A 16,133-nucleotide genomic window follows, 5' to 3' on the forward strand; every position below is an offset into this window, starting at 1 on the left:
GGAGTGTGGGGAAGGGTTTTGAGGGAGGATGGGGGTGAGTGGGACTGTGGGGAGGAGGGTGGGAGTGTGGGGAAGGGTTTTGAGGGAGGATGGGGGAATGGGAGGGGGTTACTGTTGGGGGGAGTGAGTGGAGGCGCATGCGCTTGGGTGGCGCGCGGTGTCTTGAAGGCGCCGTCACCGGAAGTTGTCGTTAACGGCTGTTTCTTCGATTTAAAAATCCTCCCCCCTCCGGCCTTTCCCCTCCCCCACCCCGTCTCCCTCCCGGGAAATGGTGAGAGAGCGGCCCGGCCTCCAAGAGCACGCACGCCGGAAAACACTGCACACTCAGCCCCTGATAAAACCCCAAGTACTCCCGGACTGCGGGACACTCATTCTTGCCGAAGGCCCCGCTTCAGCAACCGGTCTGCGGGGAAAGGTGAGAGAGACGGGGAGTGGGGTTAATCCGGAGGGGTCGGCTACCCGGTCCGGTCCGGTCCAGCGCAGCCCAGCCCCGCATGGGGACCGGAGGGGGAGGCTGGTACATACCAGTTCTCGATGAGGAAAGCTGTAGCCCGGAGGAGAGAGAGAGAGAGAGAGAGGGGGAGGTGGTATACCGGGGACCCGCTGCGGGGCTGATGTGCCGCCGGTTCCCGGCAGCGATGCCGCAACCTTTGGCACCGTGCGCACTGTCCCGGGGGTGTAAGAGATGCTGCACGGAGCCCCCCCGCCGGTCTGGCTGGAGCCGCAATGGGGGGGAAGCTGGGTGAAACTAATACGGATATTTGTTTATATTTTTTAACAAGCATATTGATCAGATCCGTGTCTGGACTAGTTAAATGTTGTTGCAGGTGCAGATTTGTCCACTAGCTAAATGATGCATTTGGACTAGGTGTCTGTTGGTAAACTCTACATGTTTATTGTAGGATTTTCAATGAGCTCTTGCGCCTGTTACAGTTTATGTTGGGCACTGCAAGTTTACAATTGAAACATGACCCCCATACAGGGCAATTCACTCGATTATTTGACCCCTGGACGGTAGTAAAGGCTCCGATTTGTTTTTATTAATAGGTTGTTACTTATTTTTAGCCATTTACTTCTGTTTGATTCTTTCTGATCCCAGCTGGGTAACGTGCGGTTTTGGTTCTGGTTTGTTGTACTGAACTTTCTTGCTTCCTGATTATCCATGAATCCTGTACGTTTCAGTCTGCTAAAAGGACCTCCTTGGTGACTTCGGCCCCGAGATCTGTATCTAGTCTCCCTATTTTGTAGAGGCAAGTGTGATGATTGCACTGTCACGGGGGTACATTGAAACCCGCATTTCCCGTCACCAGAATCTCCTAAGATTTGGCAGCTAATGTGCTTTTATGCCACCTAAAATGAAAGTGACAAGGAGGTATGTTGGCAGTGAGTGCTGCTTGAAGAAATTATTTCATTTTATGGAGTTGACGTAATTTCATTTACTCATTAAGGTATGTTTTTAAATGTCTTTCTTCAACGGTTCTGCTGGCGAACATCGCTCTTTTTCTGATGGTGCCGCATTGGTTTAACCTAATCATTCAGCCATAAAGGTCAGGATACGAATGCATAATATCGCATTTACGGTCGCATGACCATTTACTATCCGTGATTGGCTTTCCTGGTTCCAAGTCTTAGTTACGTACAGCAGACTGCAAGTGTGAGATTTTAAAGCAAACTGGACTTTCTCGGAGGTGAGATGGGTAACTATGCAAGTGAAATATGCCTGAATTATTTTCTATTGCATTTTAATTAAAATGCATACAATTAGGAGGAAAATGTTTATTTGTAGCGTTTTAAAGACTAACAGGCAGTGTCTATTTGGGTGCTTCAGCTGTAAGTGCCTTCGTTATTCTACTGCATTCTCCCTGTCTCTAAACTGGACACATTTTCATCTTGGTGTCTGCAGACTGTAAGCTGGTAAGCTTAAAAGTGCAATCAGTCGTTGTTATATAATCAACATTAATTTAGAACCACACTGGATTAACTAATGGACGTTGCTTTAGAGATTATATACATTTTTAAAACCTATGTGGGCCCCACTTAAACTCGACTAGTTACAGTATGCTAATTTTTTTGGTTGCTGCCTGAAAAAGGCTGGAAGGCTTTTTTAAGGAATTTGGGTTAGCTCTTTGGACGTGCTACACTGAATAAATATTTGGTGTTTCCTGAGATGGGGAACTGCCTTTCAGAAAAGAGCACAAGGGCTTCATTGTGCCTGATGATTATAGATGAATGATAAAGATTTCACCGCAAAATAAAATCCCTGGAGCTTCTGTCTGCAAATGATCCTAAGACTGGGAATTGCAATATCTTCTGGTAACTATTGATATATTGACAATAAATTAACTTGATTTAATTAAAATTATATTTACTTTTTTATTGAAGCTTAAGGCAATTCCTTTAGTAATCCATGAAGAGATTAATGTAGATGTTGCATTATCTGCATGACAGTTTAACAAGAATATTTGTACCACTGAGCCTTTTGGACAGATCTGGAAAATATTCAATAGTGGGGGGGGAAAAAACATGCCCTTCAGAAAGTGTAACCATAAGAGCATTAAAATCTTCCTTGTGTCGGTGAGTTTTAGGCTCTTTGTTATGAGAATTATAAATCTACGTAGTAGCACTGCATGCAAGGTTTACCTTTTAAAGTATTTTTTAAAAAGCTCAATATATTTTACTCTTAACACAATCTATACATACACAGCTAGTCAGTTAGCATCTGAAAGAGACAGCTTGTTATTTGGTTTATCATCCATGATGTTTCAGTTGATTCTGCTCTAGGGTCCCTCTCGCAGCATAAACATTTTTGTGTTGCTGACATGCTGTGTAATCATAGCATTTTTTGTGTTTTATTTCAGGTATCCCAATCTTCAGTTTTTTATTTTAGCATTTCTATCATTGGCTCATTTGGTTACCTTGCCTCTGACTGGGAAGCTTGTTGGTCATGCCCCATCCCAGAACTTGAATACATAATCTACACTGATATTTTAGTACACTGCTGAAGCATTCTGCATTTCATACTGCTGTCTTTTGGATCTGACACCCTATACAAGCTTAATATAACTTCACCACTTCTGAATTCTATATCCCTAGAAATAAATAGCAGCACTTCATTAGGAATTGTAATTGCTAACCTGGGATGTTGCTTTTAATGTTCTTCTTTATCCCTAGATCCCTTGCTTCTATTCCATTCAATTTATCTGCTAAGATGTAAATGATTCTATTTTTCCTGCTGAAATTTATCACCACGCAATTATTTGTTTGCTACCTAGCCTAGAAGTTTTCTAATGTCATCTTGCAAGGTGAAATTCAGAAGGTTGGCAAAAATATCAGAGTAGTTATGCCCAGAAGTGCCTAAAGCTCAGTGGCACAGGATGTGGATCATGCATCAACATGTTACAGCCAGAATAAGCAACTGAGGAATGAACTGAATCTGAGTTTATATAAGGTAGCACCTAAAGCAACCATGGGCTCAATGAATTTAAGGAGTGACATCTGAGACTGGCACAGTGAGGGACTAGTGGGATATAAAGTTTTGCTGAAGTTGGAGTGATTGAGGCACTCTTACTCTTATGTTCTTGGGTGTCTTTTTTTAAATTTAACTTTGCATTGGCATGCAAATTGTGCGCTCAACGTAGAGTGGACTCTTGTGATTAGTAGAGGTGTAAACCATGAGACTTTTGCACATAATTTACAATGACATTTTAGCATATTGCACCCACTCTTCACCCACACTAGACCCATCACTTTGAACTGTTGGACACAATTTAGTATATTGTTTTCAATTTAGTATATGTATTCACAGATCCCAATGAAAAACAGGCTGTATTGTGGAATTGAGGAGACCGAATGCGGATTCAGTGACCGTTTTCCAAACATCACCATTCAGTCTGCAAGCACAACCCCAAACTTTCAGTTGCCTGTCTTTTTAATTCTGTACATTGCTCTCAGGCTGAACTCCCCTTGGTGATGCACTTTGGTAGGAAAAGTAGAACAATCTGTATGTGACAACATGTTGGTTAAGGTCAGCAATGACTAGGCAACATTGGAACCTGTTATCCATAGTTGGGTCAAATGGGATTATGTTCTGGCATTGACACTCTGGCATATTCTTCTTTTTGCTGTCTATGCCTTTAGGTCGTTGTCTTGCATAGCAGAACTCAGAACTGACTGAAAGCTGTTGAGTCTTGCTTGCATGAGATCTAAGATATAGGTGTGTCAAATCCTCATCAGACAGTTGCTCTACAATGATGATGTTACACTAATATTCCATACTGACAAGCACATGCAGTGGCAATGGACATACTTTCTCACACCTGTAAAGTGTTTGGTTCAGCCATCTGCATCAAGAGGGCAACTATCGTGGTCCAGAATGTTGCCATGCCATGTAGCAACATTGACAATTTGACACTGGTGGTTGTTGATAGCTTCACATTTCTAGGCCCCATAATCACCAGCAATCTGTCATTTGATGCTGAAATTAATACACACATTGCAAAATCTGCAGCTGTTATATCCAAGAGCAATAGTGTGTGGAACAATAGCAATCTGACAGAGAACACCAATCTGCAAGTCTACCAAGCCTGTGTCCCTAGTGCACTCCTCTATAATGATGAAGCCTGGCCAACATGGGCAGGAGAAAAGGCTGAACAGTTTCCACCTTTGCTATCTCAGACGAATCCCTGGCATTTCTTGGTAAGGCAAGGTCACCAACTGAGGTGGCTTGGTCATATCAGATAGGTGACAGCCTTATACCCAAAAACTTCAGCCAAAGTGAATTGGTCACTAGGTCATGATCTTGGGTGTCCGTAGCTCCATTAGAAGGACACCTGAAAGCGAGATATGAAGATAGTGGACATTGGTACTGGCAACTGGGAGACAGTTGCTGAAGGCCGTGACACCTGCAGGCTGATGTTTTGGAAGAAGCAAGCAGAAACAGAAAGCTCAGCTGCCCTTGAAGAGGGCCCAAAGGAAACAGAAGCCAGCGAGTCGTGCAACTTCTCAGCCCATTGTCTTCACCTGCAGCGAAGACTGCCATGTCAGAGTAGAGCTCCCGAGCCACACCAGGTAATGCTTAGTTGACCAGCATGGCACAAACCATCTCATGAGAGGAAGGCTGCCTAAAAAATTGAAAGAAACTTGCTTGCGGTGTCTCATGGACCTTTTCACCTTCTACCATATGTTTTTATTGAAAAAGATTTTGTTGGAACAATGTAGATTATTGGGGTGATAAGTTTTTAAAATTCTGAAGGGACGGGACTTTGTAGATTAAAAGTTGAGGTGTCAAGAATGAGGAACTGTAGATGCAAGATTGAATGCAAATGATTTTGAATAGAAAACAAGATAAATTATTTAGATTTGTGAGGCTGAAGAATTCATTTTCAGGGTTACTGGTTGAAATTGTAACTGTCACATTCAAGATTAGGTGTATGACAAAAAAGATGAAGGGATATGTCAGCAGAGTGAGTGAATGTAAATTAATTGCTGGATTGGAAGGTAACACCAACACAGACAAGTTGGACCCACCAACTTGTTTCCATGTTGTAATGTCTGTGGGGGTGACTGATTTTAAACTTGTCTGTTGAAAGGTATTATAACAGATTTGTTTTCCACCTGTCAGTGTTTGACAGTGACATCGTGATAGACTATCTCCTTCCATTTGTACCACATGTCATTCGTGTCTACCTAATTTTCTTTTGAAAAACTTGGTAGCATCAATTTTGAAGAAAATAATCCTGAATAGACCACTTTGTGGCACTTTTGTTAATTTATGCAATTAACAGTGAATTTAATATTAAGTTTAAGTATATACAAGTGGAGGGCATTAATTGGATGATTACTTGAGCACATATCAAGAGATGCTTGGGGAGACAGTGGTAATGTCACTGAACTTGTGATCCAGAAACCCAGGCAAATACTCTGGGATAAAAACAAAAACAGAATTACCTGGAAAAACTCAGCAGGTCTGGCAGCATTGGCGGAGAAGAAAAGAGTTGACGTTTCGAGTCCTCATGACCCTTCGACAGAACTTGAGTTCGAGTCCAAGAAAGAGTTGAAATATAAGCTGGTTTAAGGTGTGTGTGTGGGGGGGCGGAGAGAGAGAGAGAGAGAGAGAAGTGGAGTGGAGTGGGGGTGTGGTTGTAGGGACAAACAAGCAGTGATAGAAGCAGATCATCAAAAGATGTCAACAATAGTACAAAAGAACACATAGGTGTTAAAGTTGGTGATATTATCTAAACTAATGTGCTAATTAAGAATGGATGGTAGGGCACTCAAGATATAGCTCTAGTGGGGGTGGGGAGAGCATAAAAGATTTTGTAAAAAAAATTTTTTTTAAAAATAATGGAAATAGGTGGGAAAAGGAAAATCTTTATAATTTATTGGAAAAAAAAAAGGAAGGGGGAAACAGAAAGGGGGTGGGGATGGGGGAGGGAGCTCACGACCTAAAGTTGTTGAATTCAATATTCAGTCCGGAAGGCTGTAAAGTGCCTAGTCGGACGATGAGGTGTTGTTCCTCCAGTTTGCATTCGGCTTCACTGGAACAATGCAGCAAGCTAAGAACAGACATGTGGGCAAGAGAGCAGGGTGGAGTGTTAAAATGGCAAGCGACAGGGAGGTTTGGGTCATTCTTGCGGACAGACCGCAGGTGTTCTGCAAAGCGGTCGCCCAGTTTACGTTTGGTCTCTCCAATGTAGAGGAGACCACATTGGGAGCAACGAATGCAGTAGACTAAGTTGGAGGAAATGCAAGTGAAATGCTGCTTCACTTGAAAGGAGTGTTTGGGTCCTTGGCGGTGAGAGAGGAAGGAAGTGAAGAGGCAGGTGTTGCATCTTTTGCGTGGGCATGGGGTGGTGCCATAGGAGGGGGTTGAGGAGTAGGGAGTGATGGAGGAGTGGACCAGGGTGTCCCGGAGGGAGCAATCCCTATGGAATGCCGATAGGGGGGGTGAAGGGAAGATGTGTTTGGTGATGTCCTCCTTCTTCCTTAACCGAGGTTTTCCACCCACGGTCGTTGACAGGGCCCTCAACCGTTTCCGGCCCATCTCCCGCGCATCCGTCCTCACGCCTTCTCCTCTGTCCCAGAAACATGATAGGGTCCCCCTTGTCCTCACTTATCACCCCACCAGCCTCCGCATTCAAAGGATCATCCTCCGCCATTTCCGCCAACTCCAGCATGATGCCACCACCAAACACATCTTCCCTTCACCCCCCCATCGGGACACCCTGGTCCACTCCTCCATCACCCCCTACTCCTCAACCCCCTCCTATGGCACCACCCCATGCCCACGCAAAAGATGCAACATGATCTGCTTCTATCACTGCTTGTTTGTCCCTACAACCACACCCCCACTCCACTTCTCTCTCTCTCTCTCTCTCTCTCCGCCCCCCACACACACACCTGAAACCAGCTTATATTTCAACGTCTTTCTTGGACTCGAACTCAAGTTCTGTCGAAGGGTCATGAGGACTCGAAACGTCAACTCTTCTCCGCCGATGCTGCCAGACCTGCTGAGTTTTTCCAGGTAATTCTGTTTTTGTTTTTGTTTTTGTTTTGGATTTCCAGCATCCGCAGTTTTTTTTGTTTTTAATTCTCTGGGATCACAGCTTCGAAACCCAGCCTGGCGGCTGGTGAAATTTTAAGCCCCTGTTTCCGTAGTGTGGTTTTGACATTTACCTCGAATATGTAAGGTTCCCGGTTCAAAACTGGATAGAACATTATAAAGAGACTCTTGTTGACTTTATGTGGAATATAATTCGGAGTTATACACTTACAATATTTCACTTTGTGAATAAATCTAAAACTAAGTACAGTTAACTTCTGATCCCTTCCTTCATCAATTAGTTGTCAGGAGTTTAATAGCCCTGCACACAAACTAGAGGTACGAAGTTTAAGAGTGATTTGACAGATGCTTTAGAAGTTAAATTTATGTTTTAGGAATAAGTGCTACTTGGTCTCATTTTGGGTAATGATCCTAAAGTAGGGGAACGTTTAGAAAGTAGTGACCACCGTACAATTAGGTTAAATGCAAGAATCACCAAGTCAAGACAAAGATTCTCCTTTGAACTGTGGGGATGGAAATAACAAGGTTTGAAAAAGGACCATGGCTGGATTAAATAAGAGGAAATTTGGCAAGTAAGAACTGTGTAAATCAGCAAATATTTACATCAGATGAAATCAAATATATCCGGTAAGGAGAAAAGTGAGTGCATCCAAAGATGTACAGGGCAATCAGTTGAAATTTGAAATATAAAATATATATTTCTCCACATATGCATTTTTTATAAAATAAGACAAAAGTAAAAAAAAAGTCCTAAACTAGTATGGGGGAGAAAAAACAAAAAGCAATATAGTTTTCTTTAAGCATGTCAATGTGATAATCAAACTTGTATCGGAAAATGAGATGGTGGCAAAAATACTAGATGAGTAGCCCGTCTCTTAACAGAAGTGTTGGCTATGGAAGTTGTACAACAATTTTATATGTAGAGATGGTCTGAAATTGTTGAGACTTGAGACAGAAAAATCTCTGGGGTTTGGTAGCTTATGTGCCTAATAATGTGGAATTAAATTAGTAACTGCTTGGAGAACTGAGAGCTAATCAGGGCCAGGAAGCGCACATTTCTGAAAGGCAGGCTGTACTTGACTAACCTTGAAGATGAACGTAGGTAATGCAGTACATTTACGTGACTTTGTAAAAGCATTTAATAAGTTGCCACATGAGCCTGAACATCATCAAAAAAGGAGTGTGGCTACATGGATAAAGAGGTGATTGAAGGGTAGATAGCCAGGGATAGACATAATAGGAATCTTAATGTAATGAAAGGCTGTGGTGTGATATTCCACAGGTATTTATTAGAGCCACGCTAATTAATTGCAAACAAATAATCTAGGCTTCAGGTTTGAGGGAACAATCAAAATTTGTTCATGTCCCAATTTGGCAAATTTATTCAGGAAAGACTGCAGGGACCTTAGCAAAATGAATGTTGACAGATGCTGATCAATGGAGAAAGAAATGAATCTCTGCTTTTTTTGTAATGGCCCTATTAACCTGTATCACTGCTTTGTGACTTGTGTATGTGTATTTTTAAATATCTTTCATTAATTCTATTTATGCTTTTTACATGAGGTATATGTGGCCTTTCTCTAACAAAATGTATCACATCACATGCTTATCAATATAAAATTAATTTGTCAATTGCACATCCATTCTGCAAGTTTAACATCTTGTATTTTGTCAGTCTTCCTCAGTATTAATTATGTTTTACAGACAGAATTGTGTGCTCCCTTCCAGTCCTTAATCAAGATGTTTATTTGTAAGGTGTGTGTATTTCCTTACCCTCAGTGATTTTTCCTAATTTAAAATAAATTCAGCAGCAGAATTTTGGTGATTTTAAAAATAAAAATTATTTACGATCACATACTTGCCCTGGATGTTTGAAACACACCATCTTAATCGCTCGTCACACTCATGTTATCACATACAAAGATTAGATACAGATGAAGTTAAAGCTGTAATTATAAGAATGGAATTTATAACTGTCTCTCTGATGTCGGCCTGATATCATCTTAGTCGAGTTGATTTTCAATTGGAGTGAAGATCTCTTAGAAACAAGATTCTAGTGAAGCTGCAAATCCTCTTGAATTCGAATAGGAGGTTGGTTCTTAGGTGGACTTGGAAGCTGGATCAAGTATGGTACTTTGGCTGCATGAGAGGACTTTCAACTACGATGGTTCAGGTGTTTCCGATGTTTCTCTCCCTTTAAGGTTGTATTATACTGCAGAAGTTAGTTTTAGTCACATGACTGCAGAGTTAACACTTCTAGGGTCCAGACCACCATAATACAATGGTCATTCATTCTTACCTCTGCCCCAAGTTGTGCTCGAATATTCACCTTTGTTCAATATGGCACTCGGAGACCAACATTCTAGAGATCCCAAATTCCTCAAACACTGTCTCATCTTTAAACAATGAGATGTGTGAACTTCACAGGTGGCTGCAAAATACTCTTATTCAGGCCCATGTTTAAGTAATTATTGGCTATAGAATTGAATACTGTCTAGAATTTAAATGTCCATAGTCACATGTTAAGTTGCAGCCAACTTAATAGGTTTTGTGGCCACTTTCACAAAGTATGATTTTACAATATGCAGTAACCAGTCCTCATGCTTGTACTGAACATGACATTTGCCAACCCCTAAATATTTGGTGTCATCCATAAATTTTGAAATTGTACGCAGTCCAAATTATTTGTGTAAATGGTGAGCAACAGTGATTCCATTGCTGATATTTGAGGATCACCACTTCATTTATACAGATCAGCCACTTGAATGCTGAATTTTAACATCTTCATTATGGTAGTGACCTTCTGAATTTTCCTTGATTATTCTAGGCATCAAATATGCTCTTCCTCTTCACAAAAACAAAAATACCTGGAAAAACTCAGCAGGTCTGACAGCATCTACAGAGAGGAATACAGTTAATGTTTCGAGTCCGTGTGACTCTTCACCAAATCCCTGTGGTGGTATTATGCATCAGTGCCATCCTCATTCATCTTTTTCAAAACTGAGTTCCCCTTCAGATTGTTTTTCCTCTTAAATCTTCAGGCTTTTATAACATGAACTTGGAATCACCTGTTTACCTAATTGTTTTACTCTTTCAACTTTGTGTTCTGCATTATGGTCTTACCCTCTCAAGAGCATTCCACCTTGTCCCACTCCCCTACCTTATCTCTGTAACTCTGCACATTCTCTCTTTTCAGGTAGCAATCCAATTTCCTTTTGAATACCTCTATCGAACCTGCCTCCATCACCCTTTCAGGAAGTTTGCTCCAGACTCCAACCACCCTCTGGGTGAAAAAATTTTCCTCATCACATTACTCCTTTTGGCAATTATTTGGAATCTGTGTCCTCTAGTTCTTGATGTTCTCGAGTGGGAACAGTTTCTCTCTACTTACCCGGTCCATACCCCTCAGATCTTGAATACCGCTATCAAGTTTCCTCTTGGCCGTCATTTCTCCAAGGAAAACAGCCCCAACCTCTCCAATCTATCCTCATAGCTACAGTTCTTCATCCACGGAATCAATTCCTATGAATCTCCTCTGTACTCTCTCCAATGCCTTCACATCCTTCCTCAAGTATAGTGCCCAGAACTGTATACAGTACTCCAGATGAGGCCTATCTAGTATCTCCTACAAGTTCAGCATGACCTCCTTACTCTTGTACTCAATGCCCCTATTAATAAAACCTAAGATACTATATGCTTTATTAACTGCTCTCTCGACATGCCCTGCCATCTTCAGTGATCTATGTACATATACATTGAGGTCCCTCTGTTTCTGCACCTCCTTTAGAGACATTCCCTTTTATTTTATACTGTCTCTCCATATTTTCCTGCCAAAACAAATCACCTCACACATCTCTGCATTGAACTTCATCTGCCACTTGCCTGCCCAATCCACCAACATGTCTGTCCTTTTGAAGTTCAAGATTATCTCCATCACAGTTGACAACATTTCCAATCTCTGTAACATCTTCAAATTTTGAAATCGTGCCCTGCACACCACAATCTAGGTCATTAATACATATCAGGAAGAGCAAAGGTTCCAACACTTATCCCTGAGGAACTCCACGACAAACCTTCCTCCAATCTGTATAACAACCACTACTCTGTTTCTTGTCAGTTACCCATTTCTTATCCAAGTGCCTACTTTCTCTTTGATTCCATGACCTAGAATTTTGTTCACATGCCTGTTTGGCACTATATCAAATGCCTTTTTAAAGTCCATACACACCATATTAGTGCTTCCTTTATCAACCTTCTCTGTTACCACTTCAAAAAACTTAGTTAAACATGATTTTCCATTGATGAATCCATGCTGGCTTTCCTTAATTATCCTGCGCTTGTCTAAGTGATGATTGATTTTATCCTGTGCTATAGTTTCCAGAAATTTCCCTACCACAGAGGTCAAACTGACTGGCCAGTTGTTGCCAGCTTTATCCTTGTATCCCTTTTTGAACAAGTGTAACATTTGCAGTTTTCCAGTCCTCTGGCACCTCCCCTGTGTCTAAGGAAGACTGGAAAATTATCACTAGTGCTTCTGCAATTTCCAATCTCTCTTTCTTTCGATGCATCTCATCCGGTCCTGGTACCTTATCTATTTTAAGTAAAGTTGGCCTTTCCAACACCACCTTCCTCTCAATTTAAGTTCTTCTAGTGTACCAGTTACCTCCTCTCTCACCTTGGCCTGGTTAGCATCCTACTTTGTAAAGATAGATGCAAAATACTTGTTTAACACCCCTGCTATTTCTCCAGTCTCCACATGCAAGTCCCCTTTTTTTGTTCCTAATTGGCCCAACTCTTTCTTTTACCACCCTTTTATTTACATGCTTATAAAAGAGAATCCCAAGGTCTTCTATGTTTGCTGCTAGCCTCTTTCCATGCTGTCTCCTTCCTTTTCTTACTAGTTTCTTCACTTCCCCTCTGGTCCTTCTATATTCAGCCTGATTGGTTCTCCATTGTATTTTCTACCTGACATCTGTCACAGGCACACTTCTTCCTTTTCATCTTTACCTCTAAGATCTTAAGAGAGATCTTGTCATCCAGGGTGCTGTGGATTTACTTGTCCCACCTTTCCCTTCAAGGGAATACACCTTGACATTGCCTGCAATACTTTTTCTTTGAAGGTGGCCCATTGTTTAGCCACTGTCTTTCCTGCCAATTTTTAATTCCAACTCACTTGACTTGGATGCATTCTCATCCCATCAAAGTTGGATTTCCCCCCAATTAATTATCCTTGCCCTGGATTGTTCTGTCCTTTTCCATGATTAACCTAAACCTTAAGATGCAATGGTCACCCTTTCCTAGAGGCTCTCCCACTGATACTTGATCTACTTGGGCCAATTTATTCCCCAGAACCAGGTCCAAAAGTGCATGTCCTCTTGTTGGACTGGAAACATACTGCTGTAGAAAATTACCTTGAGCACATTCCAGGAACTCTCGCCCCTCTTGTCTTTTTGTACTATTCCTATCCTGGTCTATATTTGGATAATTGAATCCCCCATTATGATTACTCTATAACTCTTGCACCTCTCCATAATTTCTTAGCAAATTTGTTCTCCAAAAACTCTTCCACTAGTTGGTCGTCTGTATACCACACCAATCAATGTTATTACACCTTTTTCATTCCTTACCTCTAACCAGAAGATTGGAATAGTGATGCTCAAGATTTCCATGTTTGTGCTAGAAAAGCAAATTGTTACAACTGCACCTCAGTATTGCTTAGAAATCCAGAAGTTTGGAATAATGGAAGTATTGTTTCTCTTGTCTGCAGGCTACTACTACTGTTGAAATTATTGCCTAGCACTTTGTTCCTTGACAGTTCAAAGATGAAATTAATGCCTTGTGCTAGGGCTGCAGAACATTAATTAGAAATCGGGTAATTTGGCTTATTTTGTTATCTTGGAACAAGTTTCTTTTCCCCAGTGCTTTGAGCAACCACTGGCCTTCTGTTCTGCTATGTTATAGTTAGAGACACCTGTACACTAATTTTTGTGAGGTGACATAGCTTTGGACACTGCTTTTTAGGAAAAAAATTGCATCCAGCACTTTACATAAATGAACTAAAATTACAATTTTATCTTGCACTTTATTTTCATTAATTCAAGGAACACTAGAAAATTTCTTAGAAGTATACCGTGCATATTGACTCTTAATGAGTTTTTTAATCAATTCGATTAATGGACACCAGCTGCTGTGCTTGGTTTTTCATTTATTCTACAGTGTTGCTAGTTTTGTGATTGGAGTAGTGCCAGTGTACAGTGAAGACAGTCTCTACAGACTTCACTTGTTTGTTCACTGTTTTCCACATAACTTAGATGTCCCAGAAGCTTGAGGTAGCTCGTGAGCCAACTGTTGCCACTTAATGGGGGGGTTCTGTTTCCTGTCAAGTTAAAGTGTCGTATGTAGATTTAATGCTTAAATATGGCTGAAGGCTAGCAAAATTGATGATGCTGATTGGCTTTCAAAACTTGTGGAAATGATTTGTATGCACAATTTATCTAAAGTTATAAGATGCACTTCATCCTTCCTGACTGTATGAAAAATAACTTGCTGCGTGCTCTTTATTGGCCTGGATTGGTTGTGTTGTTATCATCCATGTGTCCAAAATATAAACTGTCAACCTTCACTTATCGTTTTTATAAGGCATGAAATGAGCCAAAAGCGCCCTAATATGTATTTTCTATTTGGAATAAGATCTTAGATTATTTCTTCCCCCACCATTGTATAACTTTCTATACGTGTTTCTTTTGGGAAGTTGGTCACAAGCCAAGGTACATGCTGAATGTGCAATGTTTACTCCTCCTCAGTATTGGAATGCAACCTCTTTAATCTGCACTCAATGTTGAAATTTAGTGAAAAATATTAATGCAAAAGTTGATGATTATAAGTTGCAATAATTAGAGTAATAATGGCTGACTTGAATTTATTTAGTACCGTTCATAACCTCAGGACACCCCAAAATGCTTTACAGCCAACAAAGTACTTTTGAAGTAAAGTCACTAATGTTGGAAACGTGTCAGTCAACTTGCGCACACATACAGGCTCTCTCAAACAGCAATATGATGATGACCAGGTAATGTTTGTTTGTTGAGGTATAAATATTGGCTATAACAGAGGGGAAAAAACTGGGATTTTTTTTTTACATCTAACCAAGGGAACAGGTCGTGCCTTGGTTTAACAACTTGAAATACACCCCAACACAACACTGAAGCAATTTTGCACTATCAGCCTAGATTTGTGTACTTGTCTCCTAAAATAAGATTTGTATTCACTGCCATAGAGTCAAGACAGAAGGGGGTCATTTAGCCCATCGTGCCCATGCTAGCTTTTGAAAGGCAAATTATTCCCATTCCCCTGATCTTTCTCTATAGCCCTGAAAATCTTTCTCAAGTAATTTCCAATTCCCTTTGAAAGTTATTTAATTCTTTGCCACCACCCTTTTCAGGCAGTACAGTTAAGTCAACATAACTTGCCGTTCTCTCCACCCCACCGCAGGTACTTTGCCAATTGCCTTAAATCTGTGTTCTCTGATTACCAACCCTTCTGCCATTGGAAAGCCTGATACCCTTATTTATTCTCCTCTTCAAATCTTTCATCCCTGGTAGCATTCTGGTAAATTTCTTCTGCATCCTCTAAGGCTGTGACATCCTTCCTAAAGTATGGTGCCCAGAATTGACTACAGTGCTCTGCTAGGGCCTAAATAGTAGTTTACGAAAGTTTGTGCAACTACCTGGATGTTGCACACATCAAGCAAATTGTTTCTTCTTCAGTGGATGAGGATAATTGGGTTGGTTTTAAAAAAAATTGTTTTAACATCAATGCTGGGTTTCACTTAATGCATATTTTTCCAGGTGCCAGTCAATGACTCCGTTTTCCCCACCATTAGTCTTGGACTGACTGGCTTTTACTACATTTAGTCCCCTCCCCCTTTTTTTGAACAGACCTGTACCATTTGTTTTTCTTCCGCCTACCCTTCAGTTTATATTAGTTTTACATGCTTTATATTTTTGTTTCATTTTTATCAATGCCTTATTTTCCCCTTTATGGGAATGTGCATCTTGTTTTCAACTGAACTATCTTTTTTTTCTGTCACTGGGACGTGGGCTTTGCTGGCTGGGCCTGATTGCTGTTGAAAAGGTGGTGGCGACAACTGAGTGGACTAAGCCATTTCAGAGGGCATTTTTGAGAGTCAACCACATTGATGTGGGTCTGGAGTCACATGTAGGCCAGACCAGGTAAGGACAGCAGATTTCCTTCCTTAAAGGACATTAGTGGGTTTTTGCAATTATCAACAATCATTAGAAGTCATTAGACTTTTAAGATTTGAACCCAGTTCCCCAGAGCAATATCCTGGGTCTCTGGATTATTAGTCTAGCAACAGTACCACTATGCCATTGCCTCCCCATTTCCTCCTTGAAGGCTTCCTTCTGACTAAAGAATTTTCAAAGTCGGAAGAGCATGCTACCACTGAGCTACTGCTGACTTGCTAATTCTGGGTTGTGAATGCCAGTACTAGATTATTTTTCTAGTGAAAGTGGATACCTTTAAGGGAAAGATATATAAATGTAAGAGGAAA

The 16,133-nt window shown here is 41.0% G+C and overlaps 1 protein-coding gene across 5 annotated transcripts in view; it reads left to right on the plus strand.

Moving 5' to 3' along the window:
• Window positions 1-237: 237 nt before the first annotated feature.
• The window catches only part of LOC121278900 (solute carrier family 45 member 4-like), an 80,744-nt gene continuing 64,848 nt past the window's right edge, over window positions 238-16,133 (plus strand). For 3 of the 5 annotated variants that reach the window (XM_041189407.1, XM_041189409.1, XM_041189413.1), the window contains exon 1: window positions 238-415. The gene's annotated coding sequence lies outside the window, so the exon portion shown is untranslated. Of the gene's footprint in view, window positions 416-2,222; window positions 2,314-15,757; window positions 15,793-16,133 lie in introns of those variants that run through there. The other 2 variants (XM_041189411.1, XM_041189412.1) reach the window with 2 other exon arrangements.

This window comes from Carcharodon carcharias, chromosome 6, assembly GCF_017639515.1.
Source record: "Carcharodon carcharias isolate sCarCar2 chromosome 6, sCarCar2.pri, whole genome shotgun sequence".
In the NCBI taxonomy this organism is placed as follows: domain Eukaryota; kingdom Metazoa; phylum Chordata; class Chondrichthyes; order Lamniformes; family Lamnidae; genus Carcharodon; species Carcharodon carcharias.